Source organism: Macaca fascicularis, chromosome 7, assembly GCF_037993035.2.
Source record: "Macaca fascicularis isolate 582-1 chromosome 7, T2T-MFA8v1.1".
NCBI lineage: Eukaryota > Metazoa > Chordata > Mammalia > Primates > Cercopithecidae > Macaca > Macaca fascicularis.
In genome coordinates, this window is record NC_088381.1 from 21714005 (window position 1) to 21728396 (window position 14392).

General features: G+C 45.3%; 1 long non-coding RNA gene and 3 other non-coding genes across 4 annotated transcripts; 2 read left to right on the forward strand and 2 right to left on the reverse strand.

The window, feature by feature from the left end:
* Positions 1–7442: 7442 nt before the first annotated feature.
* TRNAH-GUG (transfer RNA histidin (anticodon GUG)) lies at positions 7443–7514 on the reverse strand. The gene has a single exon. It is a non-coding gene; the product is annotated as a tRNA-His (tRNA).
* A 1690-nt stretch (positions 7515–9204) lies between these two features.
* TRNAH-GUG (transfer RNA histidin (anticodon GUG)) lies at positions 9205–9276 on the reverse strand. The gene has a single exon. It is a non-coding gene; the product is annotated as a tRNA-His (tRNA).
* Positions 9277–9447: 171 nt separating this feature from the next.
* On the forward strand, positions 9448–13517 carry LOC135971792 (uncharacterized). The gene is made up of 3 exons (XR_012414931.1): positions 9448–9541; positions 12445–12574; positions 12745–13517. It is a non-coding gene; the product is annotated as an uncharacterized lncRNA (long non-coding RNA).
* On the forward strand, positions 9944–10015 carry TRNAH-GUG (transfer RNA histidin (anticodon GUG)). Its single transcript has one exon. It is a non-coding gene; the product is annotated as a tRNA-His (tRNA).
* Positions 13518–14392: the final 875 nt, after the last annotated feature.

A 14392-nucleotide genomic window follows, 5' to 3' on the forward strand; every position in this document is an offset into this window, starting at 1 on the left:
TCTGCCTTTTGAGGGCGCAAAAAGCCAAGAGGCCCCAAAGGAAAGTAGTTCAAAGCAGGGGGTGTAAAGAAGGATGTAATGGCAAAACTGTGAATGTCCTGGGATTCCCAGGGCATCAAGTCTCAAAATATTTGTTGAATTCCTGTTTTGTGCAAATTCTAGTTGGGCAAGGTGGCTCACACTTATAGTCCCAGGTACCCGGGAGATTGAGGTGGGAGAATTGCTTGAACCCAGAAGTTCAAGGCTGCAATAAGCTATGATTGTGCCACTGGTCAGACAGTGCTGCTTGTATTTAGGACAGTGCTTCTCAAGCTTTAAAGTGGACACTAATCTCCTGGGGATCTTGTTGAGTTACAGATTCTGACTCTCTAGGTCTAGCTGGGGTGCGGTCCCAGGTGATACAGATGGTGCTGGCCCCAGACTACATGTTGAGTAGCTGGACTGTAGGCGATACTGGAGAATCTGATGTTGTACTTGGTTTTATGAAGTATAATAGAGAAAATACCGTGCGTATTTTTAAAATGTGCAGTTAAATTGACTAATGATGCAAAACAAAGCTGGACATAGAGATGATAAATATAGAAGAATGGTCCAGTTAATGTATATCAGAGAGTTTCCATGGTCACCAGGTGTGAGGGCATGGATAGGTAACTAATAAGAAATCCAATAGTTGTGGGCCGTAGCCAAGTATTTGGGGAAGGTACTCAATGCTACTGATCCTTGCTTTCATTATCTCTGGAAAGGGCATGATAATCACTGAGTGAGGATTAAGGGAGATGATGAATATGAAAAAGGTTTGAAAACTGTAAAATGCTCACAGTGGAAGGTGTGACATGAGTTAAACTGCTTGACAGCTCAGAGGAATGAAATCAATCAAGTCTGCAGGCTTCATGCAGGACAGGAGGTAGACCTGAGCTGGATAGGATTTGGACAGATGAAGCAAAGGAGTGAAAGGTCATTCCAAGACAGGAGATCAGCATTAGCTGGACAAAGGCATAGATGTGGGAACCCGCACACCATAAAGAAGGGGAGTATTCATGGTGGGAAGAGTAGGAATAAAATTAGATGGGAAGGAGGAAAGAGTCATAAAGGTAGGGTTTAAACAATAATTTCAAAATTATAATAACTTGTGTAAACCATACACTTACTCTTGTTTTAAAAGATCTGCTAATGTACTTTCCTCCATTACCAGAGTGTGAGCTCCTAAAAGCAGGCAGTTTTAGCACCTCATGGGGCCAGGCAGCTTGAAAGGAACCAAGGATACAGAGGTGAGGCCATCACAGCAAGTCTCCTCTGAGTATTGGGGTGAATTTTCTAGATTCAAATTCTGTTTACCTTTTCTTTCCTTTAGAGATGAGGTCTCACTCTCTTACCCAGGCTGGAGTGCGGTGGCACAATCATAGCTCACTGTAGCCTTGAACTTCTGGGCTCAAGCGATTCTCCCACCTCAACCTCCCGAGTGTGATCCGCCTCGCCCAACTAATTTTTAATTTTTTGTAAAGATGGGACCTCAGTACGTTGCTCAGACTGGTCTTGAACTCCTGGCCTCAAGCAATCCTCCCACCTCGGCCTCCCAAAGCACTGGAAGTACAGGTGCACACCACCACACCTGGCTAATTTATTGTATTTTATTTTCCATAGTTTCTTCATGGTTAGATTCAGGTTACACATTTCTGAAAGGAGCACTACGTAGGGGATGTTGTTGACTTTTTAGTGTGTTACACCAGAAGACCCATAATGCCCATAGAAACAAAGGTTTTGCTATGTTGCTTTGACTGGTCTCAAACTCCTGCCGCTTGGGCCTCCGACAGTGCTGGGATTACAGGTGTGAGCCACTGCACCCAGCTTAGATTCAAATTCTTGTGTGTTAAGCAGTTCGCCATAGTATCAGGATTCTGTAAGGAAGCATGGGTGCTCCCATCACCAAGTGCAGAGCTATCACATGGCATCGGTTTAACAATGTTGAAATGGATAAAGACAATTTCTCTTTCTTATTCTTAGTTTTATATAGCTATAATTGTGGTATACACATAATTTTATATCTTTTTTAACTTAACATTATATCATAATTTTCCCATTTTTGTCATGTAGGCTTATTTTCTTCCAAAATTTTTGGGGAAACTATAAACCCTACAGAAAAACCCAAAGAAAATATAGTGGAGGGTGGGCACAGTGGCAGAAGCCTGTAATCCCAGCACTTTGGGTGGCCAAGGTAGGCGGATCACTTGAGCTCAGGTGTTCAAGACCAGACTAGGCAACATGGTGGAAATCCTGTCTCTATTAAAAAAAAAAAAAAAAAAAAGTAAGTGTAGTGTAAACCTACTTACCCTTCAGCTAGATTCATCTCTTTTTAAATTTTGGCATATTTGCCGTATTCCTCTCCTTTTTCTTTCATTTTCTTACCCACTTGGTACAAGTTGCAAATACCATGACACTTCGGTTTTACATACTTCGGCAGGCATTGCCTAAAAATAAGGAATTCTATCAGGCTACAAGATGATTATCACATTTAGGAAATTTAATATTTCTGTAATACTATTGTTTATCGTACAAATCTTATTAAATTTTTTGATTTTTCCTGAAAGTGTCTTTTATAGTTTTTGGTTTGTTTGTTTGTTTTTAAAACATTTTAAAATTTTCCTTCAGGCAGCCTCCTGAGCCAGAGTAGGGTCAGAGAAACTCTCTATAGTTTTTTTTCCCTGATTCCAGATGTTTGTTTGTTTATTTATTTATTTATTATTATTTTGAGATAATCTCGCTCTGTCATTCAGGCTGGAGTGCAATGGCACAATCTGGACTCACTGCAAGCTCCACCTCCCGGGTTCACGCCATTCTCCTGCCTCAGCCTCCCGAGTAGCTGGGACTACAGGCGCCCGCCACCATGCCCGGCTAATTTTAGTTTTGTATTTTTAGTAGAGACAGGGTTTCCCCGTGTTAGCCAGGATGGTCTTGAACTTCTGATCTGGTGATCTGCCTGCCTCGGCCTCCCACAGTGCTAGAATTACAGGTGTGAGCCACTGTGTCCAGCCCTGATTCCAGTTTAATTAAGGTTCCACATTTCATTTGTTTGCTAAGTTCCTTCAGTCTATTTTAATTTTGAACAGTCCCTTACTCTTTTGTTGCTAGTTTTGTTTTTCATCACATTTATCCTTTTGAAATATCCGGGCCAATTGTCATGTAGGATGTCCCACATTCTAGACTTTTCCATAGTTTCTTCATGGTTAGATTCAGGTTACACATTTCTGAAAGGAGCACTACGTAGGGGATGTTGTTGACTTTTTAGTGTGTTACACCAGAAGACCCATAATGCCCATTTGTCCCTTTATTGGTGATTCTAGGCTTGATCACTTGATTAAGCTGGAGTCCACCAGATCTCTCCACTTTACAATTTAAAGAAAGCTGTGGAATGATATTCTGAGATCTTTTAGCTGTTTTCTTCAAGCAACATTTTATCCCATGGTTTTGTCCCCAACATTGATGATCTGTACTTACATTTGCTATTACACTGGGGATTGCAAAATAGTGACTCTCTAATTCTATACTTCTATGAATTCAAAATATCTGAGACAGGTCTCAACTAATTTAGAAAGTTTATTTTGCCAAGGTTAAGGATGCACCCATGACACAGCCTCAGGAGGTCCTGAGGACATGTGCCCAAGATGGTCACAGCCCAATCAATGTGTATAAAATGTACATTGGTCTGGTCTGGAAAGGTGGGACAACTGGAAGCCAGGGAGGGGGCTTCCAGTTCACAGGTAGATGAGAGACAAATGGTTGTGTTCTTTTAAGCCTCTGGTTAGCCTTTCACTGAATACACAATATACATGTGAGAGGAGAGGAGAGGAATAGTCACCTATGCCTTAGTCTGGTTTAGTGAAACAATAGGGCAGAGGAAACAATCAGATATGCATTTGTCTCAAATGCATATAATATTCAATAATAAGCCTCAGAGGGATGGTTGAGTTCCACAAGGAAATTCCTCGTGGGCAAATTGGAGGAAAGTATGTTGGTTTTTAGAATCTTCGTAGCTATCTTATTTAGGAATAAAATGGGGCCAGGTGCAGTGGCTCACGCTTATAATCCCAGCACTTTGGGAGGCCAAGGCGAGCGGCCTTATGCAGGCTTCATGCAGGACAGGAGGTAGCCCTGAGCTGGTAGGATTTGGACAGAAGAAGCAAAGGAGCGAAAGGTCATTTGCAAGCCAAGAGATCAGGAGTTCAAGAGCTTGAGCTCAGGAATTAGAGACCAGTCTAGGCAACATGGCGAAACCCCATCTCTAACAAAAAAAAATTAGCCAGGTGTGGTGGTATGAGCCTGTAGTCACGGCTACTCAGGAGGCTGAGGTGGGAGGATTGCTTGAGCCTGGGAGGTGGAGGTTGCAGTGAGCCGAGATCGTGCCACTGCACTCCAACCTGGGCAGCATAGTGAGACTTTGTCTCAAAAAAAAAAAAAAAAAAAGATAGGCAGGATTGCCTGACACAGTTCCCAGCTTAATTGTTCCTAGCTGGTGTTCTTCTGTAAAGGAGAGCTTTCTTACCTCTCCCCCAACCTCCATCTCCATGGAGTGAATTTTTTTAAATTCAACATGATATAATCCATTACTATCACATTATTATTCTTTTTGATGCCCAAATTACCCAAAATTTGGCTATTGGGAGCCTTTTCAAGAAGCTCCTGTGTCCTTCTTCTGTTTTGTTTTGTTTTTTTGAGAGGGAGTCTTGCTCTGTCGCCCAGGCTGGAGTGCAGTGGCACAATCTCGGCTCACTGCAACCTACACATCCCGAATTCAAGCAATTCTCCTGCCTCAGCCTCCTTACCAGCTGGGATTACAGGCGCCTGCCACCACACCCAGCTGATTTTTGTATTTTTAGTAGAGATGGGGTTTCACCATATTGGCTAGGGTGGTCTCAAACTCCCGACCTCAGGTGATTCGCCCTCCTCAGCCTCCCAAAGTGCTGGGATTACAAGCGTGAGCCACAGCACCCGGCCTCCTGTGTCGTTTTACTTGGTCCCATTAATGTTTAAGCTTTTCCGTGCTTTCTCACACAAGATGTTCCAGAATCACTTTGCACTTCCCCTGCTGCAGACTTAGAATCAGTCATTTCTTGAAAGAAATCTTACTCCTTTTAGTTGGGAATGGTATTTTAAAATTGACTTTTTACTTTGTAATTTTATTTTATTTTTGAGACAGGCTGTCACTTTGTCTTCCAGGCTGAGTGCAGTGGTGTGATGATGGCTTACTGCAGCCTCAACTTCCTGGGTTCAAGCACGCCTCCCACCTCAGCTGCCCCGGTAGCTGGGACTTACAGGCATGTACCACCATGCCCAGCTAATATTTTGATTTTTTTGCAGAGATGAGGTGTCACTCTGTTGCCCAGGCTGCTCTCAAACTCTTGAGTTCAAATGATCCTCCTGCCTGGGCCTCCCAAAGTACCAAAATTATAGGCATGAGCCACCGTGCCTGGCCTGTAATTCTAAAATGGTTATTTAATATAAATAATTTAAATAAATTTAATACAGCAGCAGATATACTGCTCCTTTAAAGAACAGGGCTACCCCATAGGCAGTGTGCCCAGAGCAGCCTCAGGCCACATTCTTGTTTCCCCTCTCAACCTCCTAAAGTTGTGCATATTTCAAGGCTAAATCCTTAGCCTGACTGGTTTCAGATGAGGCCACATCTCCAAAGGCTGTCCTAGGTCCTTCCTAGGATTTCACTGAAGCCCCAAGTCAGTTACTTTTACCAACTTTCTTTTTTTCTTCCCTCCTTACTATAGAGTTAAGAGGAAAGTGCACTATTTCTCCCGGTCATGTCCCTGTCAAGGATAGTAAAAGAAAAAAAGAAAGAAAGACCTAAAAGGGCTACAAATTACTAGAAAAATAGGAGCACACACTTTTCTTTTTAGTGGAAATACAGACTATTTCTATTTGATATGAAAATAACATGATTCTGCGTTGAAAGGACACAATTTAAAATGCAGCAACTCTCACCTATAATCCTAGCACTTTGGGAGGTCGAGGTAGAAGAATTGCTTGAGGCCAGTTCGAGGCTGCAGTAAGCCAAGATTGCTCCACTGCACACCAGCCTGGGTGACAGAGCAAGACCTTGTCTCTAAAAAAAAAGCAAACCTGGCCATTTCACTCATTATGGACTCCATAAGAAACCACTGTTCAAATATTTATGGAGAGACTGTGTGCTTGGAACACAAACATATGTTAAGATCCAGTCCTTCAATGAGCTTGAATTTTGAGTTTTCTAACCGTAGTGGTTTGTGACTTAAAGTTGGATCCTGATAATAACAGAAGGGGGACATGGGAGTGGAGAGTCTCCAAATGGCCTGCCAAGTCAAGTTCCTCTATCTTACTCCAAATTCAAGATGCTTCCCTGCCCTTCCCACCTGAAATCAAAATAGGGCTGCTTCCTAACAGAGCCCAGGCTCCCATCCAAAGGTTTATATTGGTTATAGTAAAGAGTACCTTTCCCCTATCTTACCAACACAAACTGTTTCCCCATCTCCCCAGCCTGGAGTCAGGGCCGGGGAAAAAGAGGAACAGGATCAGAAATAGGTAGAGATTCACACCCCTCAGGGTATGTGAACTCTTCCCAGCAAAGGGAGATTGCCTACCAATACAAACCTCATGTTCTGTTCACATTCCATCACCTCAGGGGGAAAAAAAAAAAAAAAGAGCAGGCAAGCGAGAGCACATTGTTTTTATGCACAAAGCAAGGAGGAATACATTCACATACGTATATGCATATATAAATATGTGTTCATACAAGGACTGTTGTGGAAAGATATAGTGGAAACTGAAAATAATTGGTGGTTAGGGTGAAAAATGAAGAAGAGCTGTACTTTTTAGTAGACTTTTGTGCATGTATTCCCTATTTAAAAATAAATGCCCAGAGACTCCGTCTCAAAAACAATTTTTTTTTTTAAATTAAAAAACCAAAGAAACCAAAAATTATCCGGGAGTGGTGGTGCACGCCTGTAGTCCCAGCTACTTGGGAGGCTGAGGCAGGATAATCGCTTGAACCCGGGAGGCGGAGGCTGCAGTGAACCAAGATCGCGCCACTGCACTCCAGCCTGGGCAACAGAAGAGATTCTGTCTCAAAAATAAATAAATAAATAAATAAAAATAAAAATCAATGACTCAATAAAAAAGGTACATGAAAAGAAAAAAATCACAAGGTCATGGGGGAGCTGTTTTGCTGGTGTGGAATGATTCAGAGAACGATATTTGGTAAGAAATGGATTGTAACTGCTTGGTCTGAAGCTGCATGAGAGGATTATATGAGAGTTACTGTAGGTGGCGATCCTCGGAGTGGCTCAATTTTCAAAGGCGAGAGAAACATTGTTTCAAGAAAGTGAATTATCATTTATATAAAATGTTACAAACAAGTGGGAAAAAACGCCGAGCCCCTTGCCGTGCCATTGTTCCCACAATGCCGTGACTCGGATTCGAACCGAGGTTGCTGCGGCCACAACGCAGAGTACTAACCACTATACGATCACGGCGAGCTACCGGGGACCCGTAGGATTCCACTTCTGATTACCATCTTCAACAGTCGTAGGCCTTCCCAGTTTGCGCGTCATCAAATGTCCTACTTCTGGGGCGGGGTTCCAGCCTGTCGCTGAGTCTGATAACGCGCAGGCGCGTTGTACTCCGCCAGTTGCTTTTCTTCCTCTGTTTTGGCCCATTAGCCACGGGCGGTGGTGGTGATGACCTGGGCTCCCTGTGAGCGCAGTGGAAGTTTAGGGGAGACCGCGTGAGCATCCAGGAATGGGGCTGGGCGGAACTCAGACTCGCCTTGGGGACTGCCCATTTCGTATGCCCCGGAGACCCTTGCCGCGACCCGTGGAGGGTTCCGGGCCTGCAGGGGGCGCTCCTCAAGGGTCCTCCCTCCTGCATCCCCCAGCGGTGACCCAATGCCGCCTCTGTGGAGATTGTGGACGCCCTAGAACCGGGTTCCACGTAGAAAAAAAATCAACAAACGCATCTCGCCATCTTCCCAACACCCACTTCCTTCCAGCCTCTCATACTTCCCTGACCGCCCTGACTCCTCCTTCCTCAATGCCCCCGCTATGCCAGGTGCCCACCTAGGCTGTGTCCCGGGGCGGCAGCAGGGACTAAGTCCTATTTTAATTATTGTCCACCAGTGCTCTCGACCCCACGGCGCCTAGAACCTGCCGAGTACACAGCAGGCACTGGCTATTTGCTAAACTCAGAACGTACCATTGGTATTTAACAAGCGAATTCCAGAGAGACCATCTGCCTCTCCAGTGTCACCCGCTCCCATCAATCTTCCCTGTGCAGAGCCGCTGGAGGGATCTTGCTAAACACGATTTAAATATTTTCACTCCGGCCCTCCTCACCCTCACCCCTGGACGGCAGAAACTTTGTCTGCCTTTTCCAGCTCATCTCTTGGCCCTCCTTCAGGGTCGTTCCCCATTCCTCAATTGCACTCATTCACTCTACACGTCCTTGAGAAGCGCCTACTACCTGTCAGGCTAGAGCCTTTGGGCGTTGTTGGGGTGGGGACTTACAAAGAAGACAGAAGACTTATAAAGAGGAATTAAGACCTTTCCTTTTTGGTGAAACCCCGTCTTTACTAAAAATACAAAAAAAATTAGCCGGGCATGGTGGCGGATGCCTGTAGTCCCAGCTACTCGGGAAGCTGAAGCAGGAGAATCGCTTGAACCCAGGAGGCGGAGGTTGCAGTGAGCCAAGATCGAGCCACTGCACTCCAGCCTGGGTGACAGAGCAAGGTTCCATCTCCAAAAAGAAAAAAGAAAAGAAAAGAAAGAAAAAGATTTTTCCTTTTCAAGACTCCCTTTATCCTGGCTGCCTGACAAATTCTCATTGTGCCTTTAAGAGCTACTTTGATCCTCACTTCCTTTGCTAAGCCGCCTTTTCCTATCATTAGGAATCTGCTACCAGGGCTTCCGTGGAAATTTATACATAGGTCTATAACACTCTTTAGACTGGCGAGTGCTCTGTGCTTTGTCTTCAAGAACGCGCCCAGGCTCAAAGGACCCAGAAGCCTGTATCTTTCCAAAGTCCAATTTAGCCAGAGCCAGCGTAAACGTCGCTCTCAAATGTCACAAGGAGATCGGGGTCCATTTTCCACAATGTTGTGAAATCAGGATTAAAAAACGGATTGGTACAATAAAACGTAGCCCCCTTGCCGTGCCATTGTCCTCACAATGCCGTGACTCGGATTCGAACCGAGGTTGCTGCGGCCACAACGCAGAGTACTAACCACTATACGATCACGGCGAGCTACTGGGGACACGGGGCCTCAACTTGTCGCCTGAACTCTTCTCTGTTGAAAGCCCCGCCCCCTTGCAATGTCATTGATTTGTCACTGTTTGTTCTCGCCTATCTCCACCCTCGCAGCCATCTGAGGGCACGCAGGCGCATTAATCTCTGCTCGCCCGATTCTGGTCCACACTTGCCTGCGGACCAGACACCCCGGTTTCTCCACCGTGGAGGCTGCTCTCGGGGTTCCTCTTATCCCGCACCTCAAGGAAGTTTTGTGGTGGTGGGTCAGAACTGATTTTCCTTGTTGTGAAATTTAAGAGACAGCTCCAGTCCCAGCTAAAGTCGTTCAGTTAGCATGATAGCCAGGGCATGGTGAGCATCAGAGAGACTTCGGGTCAGCATTCCGGCGTTCCCCAGGGGCTTCACACCATTGCAGGCCCGGACTCACAGGAATCCTTTGGTTGCAAAGCGCTTTCATGTCCCTTCTTCTGCGGTCCGTGTGTACAGCCAAGAGGAGACTTCGGGCTAGGGAGTCCACAGCGCTCCCGGCTGCTGTTGCAGGTGAACGTGGGTGCCAGAGGAACCTGGTAGATAATGGAAGCTTAGGAAAGCTGGAATGGCCGCCATCTAGACGAGAAGGGCAACACTGGGTCACCTGCTCGTCGTGGCGTCCCGGTAGCTCGCCGTGATCGTATAGTGGTTAGTACTCTGCGTTGTGGCCGCAGCAACCTCGGTTCGAATCCGAGTCACGGCATTGTGGAAACAATGGCACGGCAAGGGCGTCTTTTTAGACTGGGAAAGCCACGTTCTTCTGGGAAGCTAACTCTAAAAGCTGCCACTTGTCATAAGGCCAGAGCTGAAATTATAATGGACAATTAAGTGTGAACAAAAAGTTCCATGGATACTCTGGGGCTTTCCTTTCTGTTTTTAATTTTTCATCTGCTAGTGAATCAGTCATCCCCCACCTTCCCCAATATGTGATTATTTTCTTTTTGTGTAGCTTCTGTGTGGTACTCTTTATTTTACCCTTGTGAATGATCAAATCATATGTTGGGTCCTCTAAAAAAACCTCACACTAGCTAAAACCTCAATACTTTGGGGACAAACGGGTGACAGGAACAATGTGCAAGCATTAATTAAGGGTTAGAAGAATGCAGATTAGACCATACGCTGAACCATGCTTGCTTCAGATCCCATGACAAGTGAAAAATATGACTGCACTAGAGGTGCTGGTTCCTGTAGCCACTGTGAGGGGTGCTAATGAGAGGTTTGTGGCCTCCATCTCCACAGTCTCCTAGGTGAAAGGGGGTTTTCTCCTGGAGGGTTTTCCCCTAATCTACCTCAAGTTTAAGCACATTTTCTTTGCTTGTTTTATGTGGACCTAAAAAACCCAAACTCAACAAATTCAGGTCTGTCATTTGGCATTAGGCAAAATGGAACTGAGTTTTGGATTTGACTTTCAGGCAGCTGGTGGCAGCTATGTCACTGTCAAGGAGGGAATGAGAGGGGACTGAGGAACGAGCCTCTCCAGCTCCTCTCAGCTATCCTGAGGGTGGCAAGGCAAATCCGAGATCATTCTTGGGAGAGATAGACATTGCAGTGGGGTTGCGTCCCCTCTACCCACAGTCAATCAGTAAAGAATGACTGAACAGCACTTAAAAGCAAGGCACTGGCCTCACGCCTGTAATCCTAGCACTTTGGGAGGCCGAGGCAGGTGGATCTCTTGAGCTCAGGAGTTCGAGACCAGCCTGGGCAACATGGCGAAATCCTGTCTCTACCCAAAATACAAAAATTAGGGCATGGTGGCGCGTGCCTGTAGTCCCAGCTACCTGGGAGGCTGAGGTGGGAGGCTTGCTTGAACCCAAGAGGCAGAGGTTGCAGTGAGCTGAGATCACACCACTGCATTCCAGCCTAGGCAACAGAACAAGACCCTGTCTCAGTAATAATAATAATAATAATAATAATAATAATAATAAAAAGGCAAGGCACTACTGGGGGGCTGTAATCTTCTCAGGTCTCCAGTCTCCCAGTTCCCTACATTTGGTGGGTTTAATGATGCACAACAGGACGGCTCAGACCACGAGAATGTTCTGTGCAAAACAGAATGGGGAAAGGTGAGCCTGAGAACTTGCCAAGCTTTGGATGACTGATTCAAGAGTTATATGTCGGCCGGGCGCGGTGGCTCAAGCCTGTAATCCCAGCACTTTGGGAGGCCGAGACGGGCGGATCACGAGGTCAGGAGATCGAGACCATCCTGGCTAACACAATGAAACCCCGTCTCCACTAAAAATACAAAAAAATTAGCCGGGCGCGGTGGCGGGCGCCTGTAGTCCCAGCTACTCGGGAGGCTGAGGCAGGAGAATGGCGGGAAACCGGGAGGCGGAGCTTGCAGTGAGCCGAGATCGCGCCACTGCACTCCAGCCTGGGCGACAGAGCGAGACTCCGCTTCAAAAAAAAAAAAAAAAAAGAGTTATATGTCTAGAAAATCAACATCGTCAACAACAAAAAAGAACTGGCCAACAGGAAGGTGGTGGCTTATATTCCTCCAGCCCCTCACCAAATAACTGCCTTGACAGATTTCAATCTGTGAACTGGAATAAGGTGTCAAGGTGGGATGCCAGGAAAGGCTCTGGCTTTTCCCCTGAAGACCTGCCCCCACTGCCCTGCTGTAGGTGCTTCAGTAGGCAATGAGCTACTCCCACATACTGAGGAGAAAGTCAGGAGTAGCCACTCTCTAAGAGTACTACAAGGAAAAAGTGTCAACCAAGAGGCTAGGCATGGTGGTTCATGCCTGTAATCCCAGCAATTTGGGAGGCCGAGGTGGGAGGATTGCTTGAGCTCTGGAGTTTGAGAGCAGCCTTGACAACATGGTGAGACCCTGTCTCTACAAAAAATTCAAAAATTAGCCAGGTGTGTACCTGTAGTCCCAGCTACTCAGAAGGCTGAGGTGGGAGGATTGCTTGAGCCTGGGAGATGGAGATTGCAGTGAGCCATGATCATGCCACTGAACTCCAGCCTGGGCAACAGAATAAGAACCTGTCTCAAAAAAAAAAAAAAAAAAAGAGTCAACTAATAAAACAAAAATCGCAAAAATTCACCATCTGAGATAACCTGCTAGCCATCCATATCTGAGGTCAGGAATGCTGAAGAAAGCTGAACTGAAAATGTTGTATTGTGACCTAGTTGCAGGAAGAGTGACACGAGGGGAGGGTGCGCTCCTGCACTTCGGACTAATGGCCTTTTTGGCAGCTACACAGAAGTCCAGGAGATGGGCGCATCTGGCTCTCAACATTTCATAACATCGTCTTTTGAGGTCAGTCAATTTTCCTTACAAAACAGACTTTGATAATGACTTCCCTACAGGAAAAAGCATTGCTTTGAACAAGCTTATTGGCACTGTTCTCCTAACTGTGGGTGTTTTGGTTTAGACTCTTAAGAGTCTGGTTAGCATAATTAATTTCCCTTATGCCCACTTATCTCTAGGTACACCGACAAAATGGAGTGTCTGGGCTGGCAAAGCCAAGAGCTGGAGGCCCTGGCCTGGAATGACCTCATCAAGACCCTGCTGCCCTGGGACACTCTCTCTGAGCAATCAGTCAGCACCCCCTTCCTGTTGATCTCTTGCTTTTAAAATTGTTTTATGATTTCTGATTCTGGGAATGTAATCTTTCCTCTTGTCACTTCCAGCTTGAGGTTGGAACTCTTCTCTAGGTCTCAGTGCCAGGAAAGAGGTAGGCAGTATAAGAGCACCCTGTTCACACATTCCAGCTCCAGTTGTTCCCATCTTGGTTGGATTTGTGAATTTCTGCAGGTTTCCAACCTCTAAGTCACTTTGACTTTTTTTCCCTTCCATCTGAGAGACCCTGAGGTACAGTAGTTGACAGTACTAGACTAGTCCTAACTCTAATTAAGGGGTAGCATAAATTGGGCTCGGTGGCTCACGCCTGTCATCCCAGCACTTTGGGAGGGTGAGGTGGAAGGATTGCTTGAGCGCAGGAGTTCAAGACCAGACTAGACAGTATAGTGAGACTTCGTCTCTGTTGGGGGAGCTAGCATAGCTTAGAAATGAAGCCTCTAGCCCCCGAAAGTAGGCTGCTTAAGATTTGAATCCCAACTCATCCACTTACTAACTGGGTGACCCTGGGGGATCAACATGTCTCCATGCCTCAGTTTCCTCATTTGTAAAATGATTGTAAAATGATTTCTCATTTGTAAAAGGATTGTTACGAAGATTAAATGAATGAATATTTGTAAAGCAATAGTGCCTGGCACTTACTAAGGCTTACTGAAGTTTTACTTAAATAATACAGTAGATGGGAATATAACATAATGAAATCAACTCCTTAAAAATGAGCACCCTGGAACATAAACATCCAAATGAGTATTGTGTTTCAAATCAGGCATTCCACTTTCTCCAAACAGCTGCCCAAAATATTTTTGGAATTCTTATTTGAAGATTATTTTCAGGGCTAATTTATAAGCCATATGAGTACATCCACCTCAATATTTATAATCACATTCTATTTTGAAATAACTTTTGACTGCTTTTAAAGCCACCTTCAAAGAGAAAAATGTCACCACTGAGTCTTTTAAGATGCAAAAATGTCAATGACAATGCCAGAAATGTTTTATAAGTAACATTCCAGCAAAAGAAAAACAATTTTTTTTTTTGGTAGGAGTGTGTAGACTTCAAAGGGCAAACCTACAAGGGACAACAGTAATTTACAAGCTTCAGATTGTCTGCTTAAACCATCAACCCCATGGCTTCCTGGTTATACTTCCTGGTTATACCTTGTATATCTGGGAGCTGCCAGCCCCCACAGGGGCACAGTGTTGAGCAGCTGCAGTAGCAGCCATATGCCCCTGGACCAGCAGGCTCTGGTCCTGTAAGTCTTGTTCAAAATTCAGAATCTTGATCCACAACTCAGAATTACCCAGTGAAAGTCTTCATTTTTAACAGAGTCCTCTCCAAGTGATTCATCTGCATAAGAAAGTTTGAGAAGTGCTGCTCCAGCCTAAAGCTCTAATGGAATCCTTCATTGTTCATCTTGTGAGTACTTGGGTTACTAGAAGGGACCTGCCTAAATCTACTGAGCCTCATCAATGGGGGTGTCATTGAGGTTTTCACAGT